The sequence below is a fragment of the Orbicella faveolata genome, unplaced genomic scaffold, assembly GCF_042242905.1.
Source record: "Orbicella faveolata isolate gen_17 unplaced genomic scaffold, um_ofav_v1 contig_13, whole genome shotgun sequence".
NCBI classification, from domain to species: domain Eukaryota; kingdom Metazoa; phylum Cnidaria; class Anthozoa; order Scleractinia; family Merulinidae; genus Orbicella; species Orbicella faveolata.
In genome coordinates, this window is record NW_028301540.1 from 17,327,782 (window position 1) to 17,342,500 (window position 14,719).

Genomic DNA, 14,719 nt, shown 5'->3' on the forward strand with positions numbered 1-14,719 from the left:
GTATTCCTTTGTTCTGCAATTATCCCTGCTTGCCCCCATGCTTTCCTCAAATTTTCTTGGCCTTTCCCTTGTTCTCCTGATCCCTAATTGAAATTGACCGACCATGTTCCATTTTTCCCAAAAAAACCTTATAGGACACCCTCTCATACGGCTTGGGTTCACTTGACAAATATGACTCTTTAAGCCCCAGCTGGTTTGTCTATGCTAGAACGTATCCTCTCTGCAATTTTGCTCATATAAGCATAAGCCCATGTCATGCAAGCTCAGCTTACTCCAGAACCTACTAGCAAAATGAACTGATGATCAGTTTGGGCAACTCATGTGCAAATTTGTGACGTGGATGTTCTACTTCCATAGTGAGGTACTTGCTTGATCTGATCAAGGATATAAAATATTTTCAAATACACAGACACTTTCAAGGTGCCCATTTAAAAACACATCATAAAAATATGCTTGCTGGAAAAATTTACCACACCTGTCCATTGCTGCCCTCCCCCTCACCAGCCCTTGCCCCACTACCTCTGGGCCAACGCTACTTTACGTTACTATCATGTGCAACATGGCTCAGTGCTTTCACTCCTTGCTATCACTTTAACCAAAACTGTTCTCAAAGCATTCAGGTTCAATTTCTACTTGTTGTTCGAAGTAATCTGCATAGTACAACTGGTCATCACTATCCCTTTCATCCAAATCTTCGAATCAATCCAAGTCGGACTCCTCTTCTCAGATTTCTTCATCTTCTGTGCCATCCAATGCATTGCTGATACAGCACTTAAGAAACGACTTTGCGATCATCTCGGTTGGAATGTCATCCCAGGTGTCACTGATCCATCTGCAGGTCTTGTCAAGCTTGACCTTAGGAATACGACCTCCTGCAGTAAAGCTGTGCTGTCCAGACAACATCCAGTTTTTCCACTTTCACCTCATGAGGTCCTTAAGGGTTTGTAAATGGACACATCCAAAGGCTGAAGCATGCTGGTTGTGCCACCAGGAATCACCACGCACTCTGTATTGATGCACCTCAAGGTACTGTGAACTGGTTTGGGTAAGTGCACTTGGAATGAATCCCAGACGAGCATCGACTTTCACCTGCTGAGGCCACCAACTTTGCTCCAAACTGTCCGTAACCAGTCCGACACAAGTGTTTTGCCATCCAGCCCTTTGTTTGGTACCTGACACCAACCTCCTTGGAAAAGTTCAAGTTCTTAAGAAGTCTTTTTCGTTTAAACACCACATAAGGTGGCAGTTTGGTGCCATCGCAGAGGCAGGCAAGCGTCATGGTAAACCTGTCCTTGTCATGACCTGCGCTCAGGATGGGGAAGTTTTTGACTCCTTTCTCTTTGCACAACTGATTTCACTTTAAGGCAAATAATGTTAGCGGACATGCCAGTACCAGCTTTGCGCTTCTCAGTGGTCTACTCAGCAACTTCCTTCTCCAGGTCTGGAAATGCAGGAGAGTGACCTTGTAGAGCTCGCTTGATGCGGGGTGTTTTGAGCAGTCTTTCTTGTTGTGATCGCCAGCGATGCACGCAGCTTTCATCTACATTAAACTGCTTTCCAGCAGCCCAGTTTTCTTTGTCAACAGCATAGGCTACAACTCTGACCTAGATGCAGTATATGATGCTCTGGGAGAACCCCTTTCTGCCATGATGCTATTGACAGATTGAAAACATGTATCACATTTATTTAAACTCGCATGCTGATCGTGCGGATCGAACGTAGAAAAAGATGATTTGTTTAAACAAGACAATAAGTCAACAATAGGCTAAGCCATGCACAAGTTGCAAATGGATTGATAACTGTGTTTTCTTAGGATAAGTTTTTGCAACATTAAACAATTATGGAACAAATTTGTGAACAAAATTAAAATGGGTTAGGATCCACGTTATATGTGTAATTGTATAACCTGAGAATATTGCCTAATAATGAACATAGACTTCTCTAGGAATCAATTTTCATGCAAAAAAAACAGGAGCACATTGTAGCCTGAGGCATTCCGCTTAGTTAGGTAACTTAGCAACGCATAATGGATGCACTCTTCTGTGATTGGCTTAGAGAAATCATCATAGAAAGCCTGGGCCGAGTCACATAATAGACTGCCATCAGTAAAAAACATGGAAACGTTTGCTTTCGCATCAGCTGTGCGTGGATATCATGTTTGTCAAGACATATGGAAGCCATTGATTGGAGAAAAACTTGTTGCTAAACGAGAGTTTGATAACCCCATGGACAAACATGCCCTGAAAGTAGTGAAGGGCAACAAAACGGGTCAGCCAGTTGCCTTGCGACTTCTCCCAAATAGCGCGGTATTTTCTTGCACGTAGTGGAGAAATCAGTGTTGAAGTAATCGGTCACAGATGACATTGAAAGCAGCTTTGTGGAGGAATGGAGATTCCATGCCAGTTAGAGTTTACCTGTTCAAAAAAATTGCAAATGAAATGCTTGAAAGAACTACTGGCGGGCAGGATTCAGGTTTAGAACCGGAAGATGCAAACAAATGGTTCCTTTAGGAGCCACCACTTTTACCAAAAGCAATGATCAACAACAAGATTCAACATGTTTAATATTTATTAACTGGAGGTTTTCAGTTCAATTTATGACCCCTACAAGCCAGTGTATTCCCTGTGAAAGCACTGGTCTCGTGTATAAGCTGTGCCCACGACTTTTGGCCCAAAACTTAAGCAAAAAGGTGTGACTTATACACGAGTCTTTTCTGGAATGTTTTCACTTTTTAAAAAGGAGCTTCCACAAAATGCCCAATTTGGGCATCAATTTAGGCTACCACGAGCACAAAATACAAAAAAAAATATCAAAAAATAAATAAAAATCTAAATGACTTATATTTTTAGAACTGGTTCACCTAAGCCATTATTCTGGCAAAGTTTGAGAAAATCGTTTTTTTTTTCTATCTTGCATAGTTGATCCTTAGAGCAAACTTTGGTATGTTGACACTGAAACAACTTTGCAGTAATATATGGAACTAACAAAGAGGTTCAAAAATAACAAAGTTTCAGAGTGCAATGGAACCAATCTTTAATCTGGGCACCAGTCTCCTACAGAGAGGTATCAAAAACAGCCCCACTGCAGGCAAAGAGAACAATTCAAATGGCCCTACCCCAGAGACAGCAGAGTCAGTCAGAAACACAGGACTCCTACAATTGAAAGGCTTGATAGAGAAAGGGCCTTTGGCATTTTTGGTGCAAACTTTGTTGAAAATACTCCAAATTTTGCATGCAGTATTGTTTAGGTGTGTTTAACAATGGGCTGTAATTTTTCCCGCTGGATTTTGCTTTGATATAACGTATGCAAAGAAACACTTGGTTTTTCCTGGCAGTGTCTTTTGAACAAACATATTGTTTGTAGTGTACGAAGTCAAAATCTAATCCCTCAGAATCATAGCGGTCTTTCTTTTTAGGACATTCTTGCTAATTGTTTCTGCAAAAATTTTTCTGCGCATCTTATCTCTATAAGAATTGTGCGTGAGTCCCCAAGGTCCGCGTAAGGAAAAACTGTCATGCAAAGGTTTGCAAACAAATATGGCGTCCGCTACGCAAATTAAAAAAAGAAGTAAAAGTGGGAGATTCATAAAGGGTGAACTAAACTGACGAAAGTTATGCGCTGAAAAGTTGCAAGTTGTAGGTCAACAATGTTCTCAAGGCGAAAAGGAGCCAGCCAATACGTTGTCTGAAGAAAGTGAATGTGAAGTGTCGTGGGATGATGGACAGTCATAGAGATAGGGATGTTAACAGAGGGTTTGGAATTGTGTTGCTTTAGTCAGCAACCCACACAACTGAAAATTGTTGTTGACAAAAAAAGGCATGGGTTGGCAAGTTTACATCCAGTGCAGCTAGCGGCAAATAAATACTTTGTGCACTGTTAAAAGTCATTGATCTACTGATGCACGTCGTAGAGTGCCGATTTATGATGTCAGTACAAAACTAGTCACAGGCACATAAAAATTTCTCAATCATGACTTCTTTACTTTTTGTGGTGTTCCCAAGCTTTAAAGATAAATGTTTATTTTGCAGCAGTAAATCTTGAAAAATTTAAAATGTACATAGTAGACAAGTTTATTTGTAACATTTTGTCGTGCTCACATGTTCAAGCTAATGCAAGGCTCATTTTTTAGGAATGTTGCATGCTGGTGTCGGAGAGAGACGTGTAAATGATTTGTTGGCAGCGATATATGTTCCATTTGTCCATCATCAGACCTTAAAGAGAAGAGAATGGGAAGCTGGGAAGGGGTGGGAGAGTTTGGCAAGAAAAACCGTGGAAGATGCATTGCGTGAAGAGATCAAGAAGAGGTTTGCTTATAAAATTATTGAACTCTTCACTTAGACTTCGGTGCTTTGTTTTCCTATATTAAAGTATTCTAAAAGCAGTTACTGAACTCCTGCTTTTTTAGCTGCCTTAGAATTTAATACAATGATATACACGTGTTAACACACTGGCTGTAACATTATCGTCTCCTGAAATAATCAACTCACTTGTTAAAGATTATTAGGCCAAAAAAATTGCAAATAGCTTCCTGCTACTAATCCACAAATAAATTTTAATCCATGTCATTATGCAATAAACTTACAGAAGCTTATTTTACCTTTCATGTCAAAAAGCATAAAAGAAATCACTGTACCAGTGTGTTTAGTCAACCAATGTAATATGCACACCACTGAGGAAACACATAGCAACAAAATTTTCTCTCAAAAGTGAGGGGAAAAACAAATCTTATAGCTAAGAAATACAGAAGTAAAAGCTTTCATTTCAATCATAAATTTGAAATCCTACTTCAAGTACAATTTTGCCAGGATTGTTTTTGCTGCTTTCAACTAGCATTATATTTCATTAAGCTAATAATTGCTTTATGGTGATTGAAGTTCAACATAAAATCACAAGTATGATTTAAGACCATAATTCGATTGGTCAGAGCTACAATTTACTAGGTTTTATTAGGAACTAGCTAACGTGAATGTTAATCTTGTGAATACTGCTGCAGCTTCAAACAAAGAAAGACATACCATTCAATGCCCATTTGACATTAATGAGGTAATCCACAATGCTAAAAGCCAAAATCTTCAAGATGCTGTAGAAGTATTAAGGTTCCCTTCAAGAAAGGATTGTTAAAGGAAGACAACTTGAACTGACTTCTTGTGAAGAAACATGTGATGGGGAAACAATCTTTATTACTATTGACAGGGACAAAGTTCTTCAAACAACCTTCAGTGAACTGGAATTTGTCGATGACTACAAATTGACCTTCAAAGTAGAAGAGTCCATTGACCTTGGAGGGCCACGCAGGGAGTGGATCAGATTGGTTAACAGAGAAATGAAGGCAAAGTACTTTGATAACGGATTAAGACAATACCTTTCACAAGATTACTTTTATGTTGGTATCATGATTGCCGTGGCAATGTTACAGAATAGTCAAATGCCTGCATCATTGAGGATCACATTTTACACGAGTTTGTTTCAACAAACAAAATCCTTGATCCACATGTAAGTGAAATGAAGGCTGGACTTGAGAAGCTGAGCATGTAATCAGCTCTTCAGCAACTTCCCACACTCATTGTAGCGTCTCTTGTGTTACACTTTCATCACATCCGGTGACATCATGACTATTGCGCATCAAAACGTAAAGCAGTGTGCCTTGTGGTTAATGTCGGCGGTGTTCTAGCCCTTTCGATAACACTCGCTCTTCATTGCAATGCAGGCTATGTTTATCATTTGCATGCTATCAAGGCAGCTTGTAGTTCCACGAATAATCAATTCCTATTGTTATGAGATTTCAGCAACAGTGATTCATTGTCTATTCAGATCGGATATAGTTTCCAATGTAGTACAGTTATTGTATTTGCTTTTCAGTTTTTTACGTATTGGACCAATAAAGATTGTAATTAAACATGGTTAGATGTCCAATTCAGTCAGAAAACCCATCGCTGTTACACTTGTTTATTTGCTGAGACCAGGCTTGCAACAGAAGATGACTGTCCCAAGACTCCTCCAAATGTTGTTTGTAAGATATGCACGAGAAGTTGCAAGTGACTAACAGTCATGTGGGAGAAGGAAACTTGAGTTATGCCACGCCTTAGAATTAGTCACAGGTGCAGCTGAAGAACTCTACTAGGATTTGGAATGAGTCCATCAATAGAATGTGACATTCTGATCATCACAAGAGGTCAAGATTATGTCCTTCAGGAGACAAGTATCATGGAGGCAAGAAGTGTCCAAGTTTCCTCTGACCAGGAGCCAGATCTCCAACAAGAAAGTGCTTCAGACTCCACTGCCCAAGAGGAAGAACCCATGGTGCATGCAGGTTTTACACCTAATGCCCACACTTGTAGTAATGTGTCAAGTCTTCCAAGACCAACCCATAAGGTTCAGTTGCCACCACAGCAGAAGTTGTTTGACATTTATAATTTGGCATTCTTGCAGCCTTTCTGTAGTAAAGGTTAAAGCTTAGATTAGATTTTGTATTTCCAGAAAATATACAATGCTTCTCCATGGCTCACAGTGGAAATTATATTCCAACTTGGGGGAAGTACAGCATATGGATATTTTCAGAAATACAAATTCATCAACATTAGCCTGTGTAACATTTTTTTTTCCGTTATATTTCATCACTGTTACCAAAGCATCACGGTGGGACTCAAACTGTGGCTGCGAAATCTGTTTTCAAAATGGCAGGAGGTTATTTCCCCCGTGGGAGTAGGCGTCAAATAACTTCTTTGCTATCCTAATCATTAACTTTGCGCCCAAAGTGTTATGCAGTAAGCGGATACTGCCAAAAATGCTCCTCGAAGAAAGATGCTTGAAAACTGCAGCTTTCAGGTGGTACCAAACTTGCATGGTTTGGTGTTTTTTACTCGATGAAACAAGCTTTTGCACATCAAGGTATTGTGAGAACTTCTTTGCCTCTTGTTTTTTTCGTATTTTTGAGCATTTTAGGCTTCAAAAGGCTTTAGCGTGGACAATTATTCAATCGTAAATTTGGATGTTCTGGGAAGAAGAATACCTGAAGAAGAAACCTATGTTTTTTGTTTGTTGAAATCTGCATTTAGCGCCGATATTTAAGAATTTTTTTCTGTTTGGCAGGCGGAGAGGACGCGCATGAAGACAAATTGAAGCATCTTATTGTGGATTTCAAAGTCCTGCTGATCCACGTTAAAGACTTCATAAAATAAGTCTAAACTGTGGAACAGTCCTCTCTGATGAAACCAAACTGTGGCTGTAGAAGGTCAAATTTTGTTTGGGAGGAAAAGTCAGCATCAGGTGTCCTTATCAATGTGAAATAATTCAAAAAACATAGCACGCCTACTCGGGAGAAAAAAGTGTACGCAAGATTCAATGTGGGAACTATGATGAGAGAGCTGAAAGAGCTTCGAGAAAGAACTGCCCTCGAACATGAAAAGGTTTTGACCGCAACAAGAGATCTTCAGGCAAAGCAAGCCAAAGGACAAAGACTTCAGCAGAAGGTTATCAACGTTTTACGTTTTTTAATAGCCATTAGAAAACCGATTCGGTTTACCACAAACCGGATCTCCTTAAACCCTTGATTCACTGTTGCAATTAAACCGGCTTTGACAAAACACTGACCCCCTACTGGCCCCTTAACTGACCCCCTTAAAAATCATCGGGAAAAAATACAAAGCGTAGTACAAATCAAGTTCATAAAATAAAATCATGTTACCTGAAAGTTTCAAGATGGTGGGCGAGTGTTGCAAAGGTCTGACACTTTTCTTCTTTCGTTACAAGTACAGGTTTTGTTCATGGATAAGCAAGCTTAAATTAGTTAAAATATCAAGGACAATATTCATACCCATTGAAAAAATGAAGCAGGGAAAACAACGAAGGAACAAAATAAATTAAAAATGTAACGCGAGCGACACACTTGCACGATACACAAACCGGAAGTCGTTTTGCAATGTAGTCAGCAGGGACAGTTCCTGGTCTCTCAACTTGCTAATGTCGATTAGGGCAGGGCGACAAATCAGATCCAAACAGGAGTTCTTTGAAATCGTTGAACATGAATGTAAACATCATGTTCAACGATTTCAAAGAACTCCTGTTTGGATTTAACATTTGTTGCCCTAATTGACAGCGCTGGGTCGAGAGACCAGGAACTACATTGCAAAACGACTTCCGGTTTGTGTATCATGCAAGCGTGTTGCTCACGTTACATCCATAATCGTATTTTGTTCCTTTGTTGTTTTCCTCCCTTCATTTTTTTAATGGGTACGAATGTCATCCTTGATGTTCCAACTTATTTTATGCTTGCTTATCTGTAAACAAAACCTGTACTTGTAACGAAAGAAGAAAAGTGTCAGACCTTTGCAACACTCGCCCGCCATCTTGGAACTTTCAGGCAACATGATTTTATTTTATGAACTTGATTTGTACTATGCTTTGTATTTTTTTCTGATGATTTTTAAGGGGGATTTTTAAGGGGTGGATATTTTCAGAAATACAAATTCATCAACATTAGCCTGTGTAACATTTTTTTTTTCGTTATATTTCATCACTGTTACCAAAGCATCACGGTGGGACTCAAACTGTGGCTGCGAAATCTGTTTTCAAAATGGCAGGAGGTTATTTCCCCCGTGGGAGTAGGGGTCAAATAACTTCTTTGCTATGCTAATCATTAACTTTGCGCCCAAAGTGTTATGCAGTAAGCGGGTCAGTTAAGGGGTCAGTAAGGGGGTCAGTAGGGGCTCAGTGTTTCGTCGAAGCCCCAATTAAACTGCTGTTTTTTACACTCAGATAATCTGAAATTTTCACAGAGCCAAAGTTTTGCATTGAATATTTATTTTCACTAGTATAGGTAATCACATGATTTTGAGTGTAATTTGCAATGCATACACACTAGCAAAACTTGTTGGGAACTAGTCCCGAGACCCCTCTCGGTCCCGGAATCCGGGACATAGATTGTGTATGTGAGGAGATCGCACATGGCAGAAATACAGTTTCTCTTGCTGCTAATACCTCATCTGTTCCTTGCTTCTCGTGGCACGCAGCGCTAGACTCGGTGTCAGAAGTGGGATCAACCTTTTTTTACAACCGCCCCAGCGAAAACTTCGATCACGAAACCTCTTCTCGCAACGTTACGTTGGATACACAAACTCATGGCGTCGAACCTCAAGCGCCCAGAACTCAACCTAACCGGAAACATTTCCGAAAATTTTAAAAACTTCGAAGTCAGGTTCAATGATTATTGCGTTCAAGCAGACTACCGTAACCTGGACAAAGACCCAGAGACGGAGCCAGCCGAGTATTACAAGAAACCCCAGCTCGAAATCGCCGCACTTCGATCGGCCATGCCAGACGAAGCACTTCAGGTAATACGATACACGATAGAACCTCAGATCGCGACTGTTGACAGAGCCAAACCTTGGATATGGATGGCGAAACTTCGCATCCACTACACGGGATCGACCGGCAGTTCAATTCTGGCCGACAGATTTAAGTTTTGGGGCCATAACCAAACCCTGACCGAATCGGTACAAGTATGGGAAGTAAGAATTAGGCAAGCCGGAAGCCTGTGCTCTTACGGAACACTCAGTGACGAAATGTACCGCGACAAATTTATATTTGGACTCAACAACGATGCCATGCGAGCCGAGTTGCTAAAAACACATCTCAAGCCTGACAACACACCTAAGAGCATGGCAGATGTGGTGACCGAAGCCAAGGCCCTAGAGTCTGCCTACACCGCAAACAAGCTGATAACCGACTCCTCAAAATCAACCACCGAGGAACGAGTCCACTGGGTGAAACATAAAGAAATGAAACTACGAAGAGAGCCTGGAACATGCCACTGGTGTGGAGACAAACGGGGACCTCACCCATGGAAACAATGCCCAGCACGGGGCAAAACATGCTCGAAATGCGGTATCAATGACCACTTCGCCAATGTCTGCCTGGCAAACGGCCAACCACCACAACGATGGGGAGGCCCATTGCCTCCTTCCACTCGCAACAACCGGAACCCCAGCCAAACACCCAGTAACAGGGGCAGCAGTCGACGTCGGGAAGATGTGCATCACTTGCAATTTAGTGGAGACGAACCAACCGACCACATGGTATATGCGGATTATTATCACGAGCAATGTTACTCTCTAGGAACTCCACAGAAGAAGAGGAAATACTTTGTAAAACTGCCCCTGTCAGCTACCGGCTCACACTTCCAGCCAATTACATTCCAAATTGACACAGCAGCCTCGTGCAACACCCTATCTCATAGTACCCTCACCACTCTAGGCCAAGACATCTACATGTCAAAATCACCTTTTCTCTTACAACCATATGGGAACACTCGCCCACTGAGACCTTTTGGCCAAATCGAGCTGCTATGCCAAAGGAAAAATCAGTATGTCACCCTAACCTTCCAAATCCTACCAGATGACATCATGGCCAACAAGCCCGCCCTCTTATCAGGGGGTGACAGTGAAAGATTGGGACTTATCAGAATTGAATCAGACACTATCTTCTCTCTATCTCCGTCAGTAACGATCGCCCACTACAACGAAGCACAGGACACCCCGCCCACTGCACAGGAAATGCAAGCACAAGAGCAAGTGGAATGCAACCACATCGAACAACTCCACAACAACAGACCAAGCACCTGCAACCCACTCCCTTCTCCGTCTCAACCGATCAACATCCCTGCTAAACGGCGACTACCCCCCGCAGGTGCGCTTCAAAAAGAACACATTTTAATGGAATATGCTGAGAACTTTGAAGGTCTCGGCTGCCTTGGGCCCCTGTGCATTTTGAAATCAAACACGATGTAACACCAGTTCAAATGCCTATCCACCGCATCCCAGTGGCAAAACGGGTGGCAGAAGAGTGCCCTAGACAAATACAAGAACGCCGGCATCATAACTAAGGTTGATGAACCAACTCCATGGTTCTCAAATGAAGTCATCAGAGAAACTCCCAGAAAAGTCCGACTATGCATCTCCCCCCTTATCTAAAAAAAATGTCTGCCATTTCTCGGACTGGATAGAAGTCGACGAACTCCAGGACACCCTCCCCGCCACAGTAATAAACAAGACCAAGGCCCACTTTGCGCGGTTTGGCATACCACAGATGTGCCATACTGACAATGGCTCACAATTCGCAAGCAAGGAATATCAGGACTTTGCCACACAATATGGATTCAAACACACTACCTCCTCACCATATCACCCTAGAGGCAATGGGAGAGCCGAAGCTGCCGTCAAAGTGGCCAAAACAGCACTGAAGAAATCCACTGACCTCCAGTCCGCACTGCTAAATTACAGGAACACGCCGCCCCAGGGACTCACATATTTGCCTGCACAGCGTATGCTCTGTCGACGTACAAGGACAACACTGCCAACACCAAACCACCTCATCAAGCCTTCACCCGTGAACCTAGCTGTCGTCACTCAAGAGCTCACCTTGAAGCGAGCTGCGAGCAAACGCTACTACGACAGCTCACCAACCAAAGTACATCCCGCGCTTGCTGTTGGCTCAAGCGTTCATGCGAAACCTCCACCTACACAGAGGGGTCATCCATGGATACAGGGAACTATCCTCTCCCATGACAGACCCAGATCATACACCATTCAGACACCGAACAGCACCATCCATAGAAACCGGGTTCATATCACGCCAACAGTTGAACAGTCTCCTCCACCAACACAGACCACCCCTCCGCCACTGATCCAGGAACCACCACCGGACAACGGCAACGTCACCATAACACCACAAGCAGAAGAAACTGTAGTTACATGTAACAATCATCCCCCAGCGCAGACGCAACACGCAGAAACAGAGAGACTCTCAAAAAATGGGTCCACGAATCTTGCAACTCTAGCCAGCCAAGACAAACCTACAGAACCCATTCTAGGGAACACAAGAACAAGAACGAGGATCATCAAACCTCCTTCGAGGTTTGAAGACTATGAACTGACCTAGAGGTCTACATTGACTTACAGTTGCTTATTCTCTTAGGCCATTTATAGGGCCCATTGTTGTATTTTGTAAGAGACATTTCCTTTTTTTTATATAAGGGGGGAGATGTTGGGAACTAGTCCCGAGACCCCTCTCGGTCCCGGAATCCGGGACATAGATTGTGTATGTGAGGAGATCGCACATGGCAGAAATACAGTTTCTCTTGCTGCTAATACCTCGTCTGTTCCTTGCTTCTCGTGGCACGCAGCGTTAGACTAACTGCACGAGCCTGAAGGGACAAGTGAAATTTGTAGTCAGTAATTTACAGTTTGTAATTGCACGAGAAGAATCTGTATGTGCGGCATAAAATGTTTTTACCTCAGAGTAGTTTTTTCACCATTAAATTTGAACAATTTGATAATGAAACAAAGGGAAAATATTGCAGGTAACAATCTGCTGCTGTTCTACACCATGTATGTCTTACCTGTGCCATGTTTGTGGACGCTGAACAAAAACTCTTCAAGCTTTAATTTATAGATTTGTTTTGTTTTTAATAGGTGGATGAACTATCTGACAAGGAAAACCGACTACAGGCAACTATTTGTGAGCATCCTGCAGCCATTCAAAATAGGCAGCTGTCAGCAACAAGTAATAAACAGGGAAATGTCAAGATATCTAAAAGGACCATGAGAAAAAGACAGACTGAAACCTTGGAACGGGCACTCAAAATTCATGGTGGGAAAGCGAACAACCACCTACCAGGTGCTGTAGGACTAGTAGAGACTACTAAATTCAGTAAGAAACAATTAGTCACAATTGTTTCATGAAAGAGAAAATTCTGTGAAACTGTATTCCCTCAAATCTATAACACTAAGGGAAAAGAATTTGAAAAGTCACAAGAAAATGTGTTGTGTAGCATTGCAACATATTTTTGTAAGGGAGTGATGGGTAAAGCTAAGTACAGGTCTGTGTATCAATCCATCTCTATGAAAAAGGGAGTTAAGAAAGGGTCTAAACAACAAAGATTGAAAGTAATGGGTTGTAAAATTCCATCCCTGCTCCCATACAACAAACTGATGGAGCACATAAAAACCATCAACCTTGGCAAAATAGGTAATGTAAGAGAAGTGTTTTGTGCAGATCTTAAAGAGGAAGAAAAAGTGAATGGCTGTTTCAGATACTTAACAGATTTCCTGCCATCACTTGCCTCTTTTTGCTTAACTTTAGAGCAACAAACAGAGGAGAGGTTGTTGTGGTTTACCACACCTAACACATTTCAGGTTGTTCTTGGGGGGGGGGGGGGGGATGGTGCCCCTTTTGGAAAAGATGAGTCATCCACTGCTTGGAATGTTAGTTTTCTCAATAGGGGACAACATATCCTAAGCAGTAATGAGAACTTCCACATTTTTGGAGCTCACTGCTCTGAAAGTTCTGTTCCTGTACAAAGGTATGTGAAGCACCTCTTACAAGAGATGACCACTATCGAGGGCAAAACCTACAGTATTAATAGGAAAGACATCAACTTTAAGTTTGCAGAGTTTCCTAATGATCTCAAAATGCTTGCATTCCTTGCTGGAGAACTATCTCTAAGTGCCAGATATTTCTCAACCTTTGGAAATGTGAGCACTGCTGACTGCAGTCATGTAAAAGGGACTTTTGGAGCTGGTCCAGGCATTAAATGGAAGCCATGGGCCTACGACAAAAGGGTGGCTGTTGCAAGGGAGGTTGAAAAGCTAAAGAAGCAGGTCAGTAAACAGAAAGTTTCAGAGAAAACAAAGCGAAAAAAAGTAACTGACTTCATTTCCTTGAAAGGTAGTAGACAAGAATTTGTACCATTGGTTGGAAAGTTTCTTGATAGAACACATGTCGAACCGTTGCATCCAAAAAACAATTCTTGTCAGCAATTATTTAAGCTGATTCTATATGAAAGCATTGGAAAGTCAGCACTTGCATCAAACATCACAGACTTTGATGCTGTGCCTTATACATCCCCATTTTACAAATTGGTCGACTGCCTTAAAAAAAGGTCAAAATGGGTCGTCTTGCCAAGAAAGTGATTAGGTGGTTTAATGAAAACAAAGATCTTGCCCAATTTCAATACAGATTCACTGGTCAAGACTCTCGTTTGTTCCTACAGAATTTCATGTGTATCATTGATTCTATCAAGCAAGCACATGATTCAGAGAAGCAACCCTTTTCTTTCCATGTGTTTGCCTACATGTCACTACAATTGAGGCAAATTGTCTCCGTGTTTTGTAGAGTTGTTTCTCCGGAAAACATTGCAGAGCTTAAACAGTCCTGTATCAATTTCTTCAGATGCAGCAGCTTGTTTAGCACAGTGACCCAACAACCTGGACTGTGGGACATATCATTCCTGCCCATGCATCTGATGTTTTTCAGAAATACAACTTCAGCTTAAATGCAGTGTCTACGGAGGGCCGAGAAGCCAAGCATATGGCAATTCGAAGGTATAGCCAAAACACCAATCATCATGCAAGGTGGATGTAGATTTTTCAGCACGAATTTGTTCACCTTATCTGGCTCAGAGAAAGGGGCTATGGGGGAGAAGGTATTTCTAGATCTAAGCAAACCTATGTACCACTAAGGGTAACAAATGGACAATCCTGTTTTTGTGGGTTTGACAAAGGGCCTGAAGAAGAGAAGTGCTGTTATTGTTCACATAACTACAGAGCCCAAATTGAGAAGAGTGTTCAATTAGGGAAGATCACTGTAGACAAGAATCTCTGTTCTGTATAGTAGCTGCAGAAACTAGGATTAGCTTACATAAGCTAGAGTATACTCTAAGTAC

The 14,719-nt window shown here is 41.7% G+C and overlaps 1 pseudogene; it reads left to right on the forward strand.

Annotated features, from left to right (window-relative positions):
* Positions 1 to 12,036: 12,036 nt before the first annotated feature.
* On the forward strand, positions 12,037 to 14,329 carry LOC149115393 (uncharacterized; annotated as a pseudogene).
* The last annotated feature ends 390 nt before the right edge of the window (positions 14,330 to 14,719 follow it).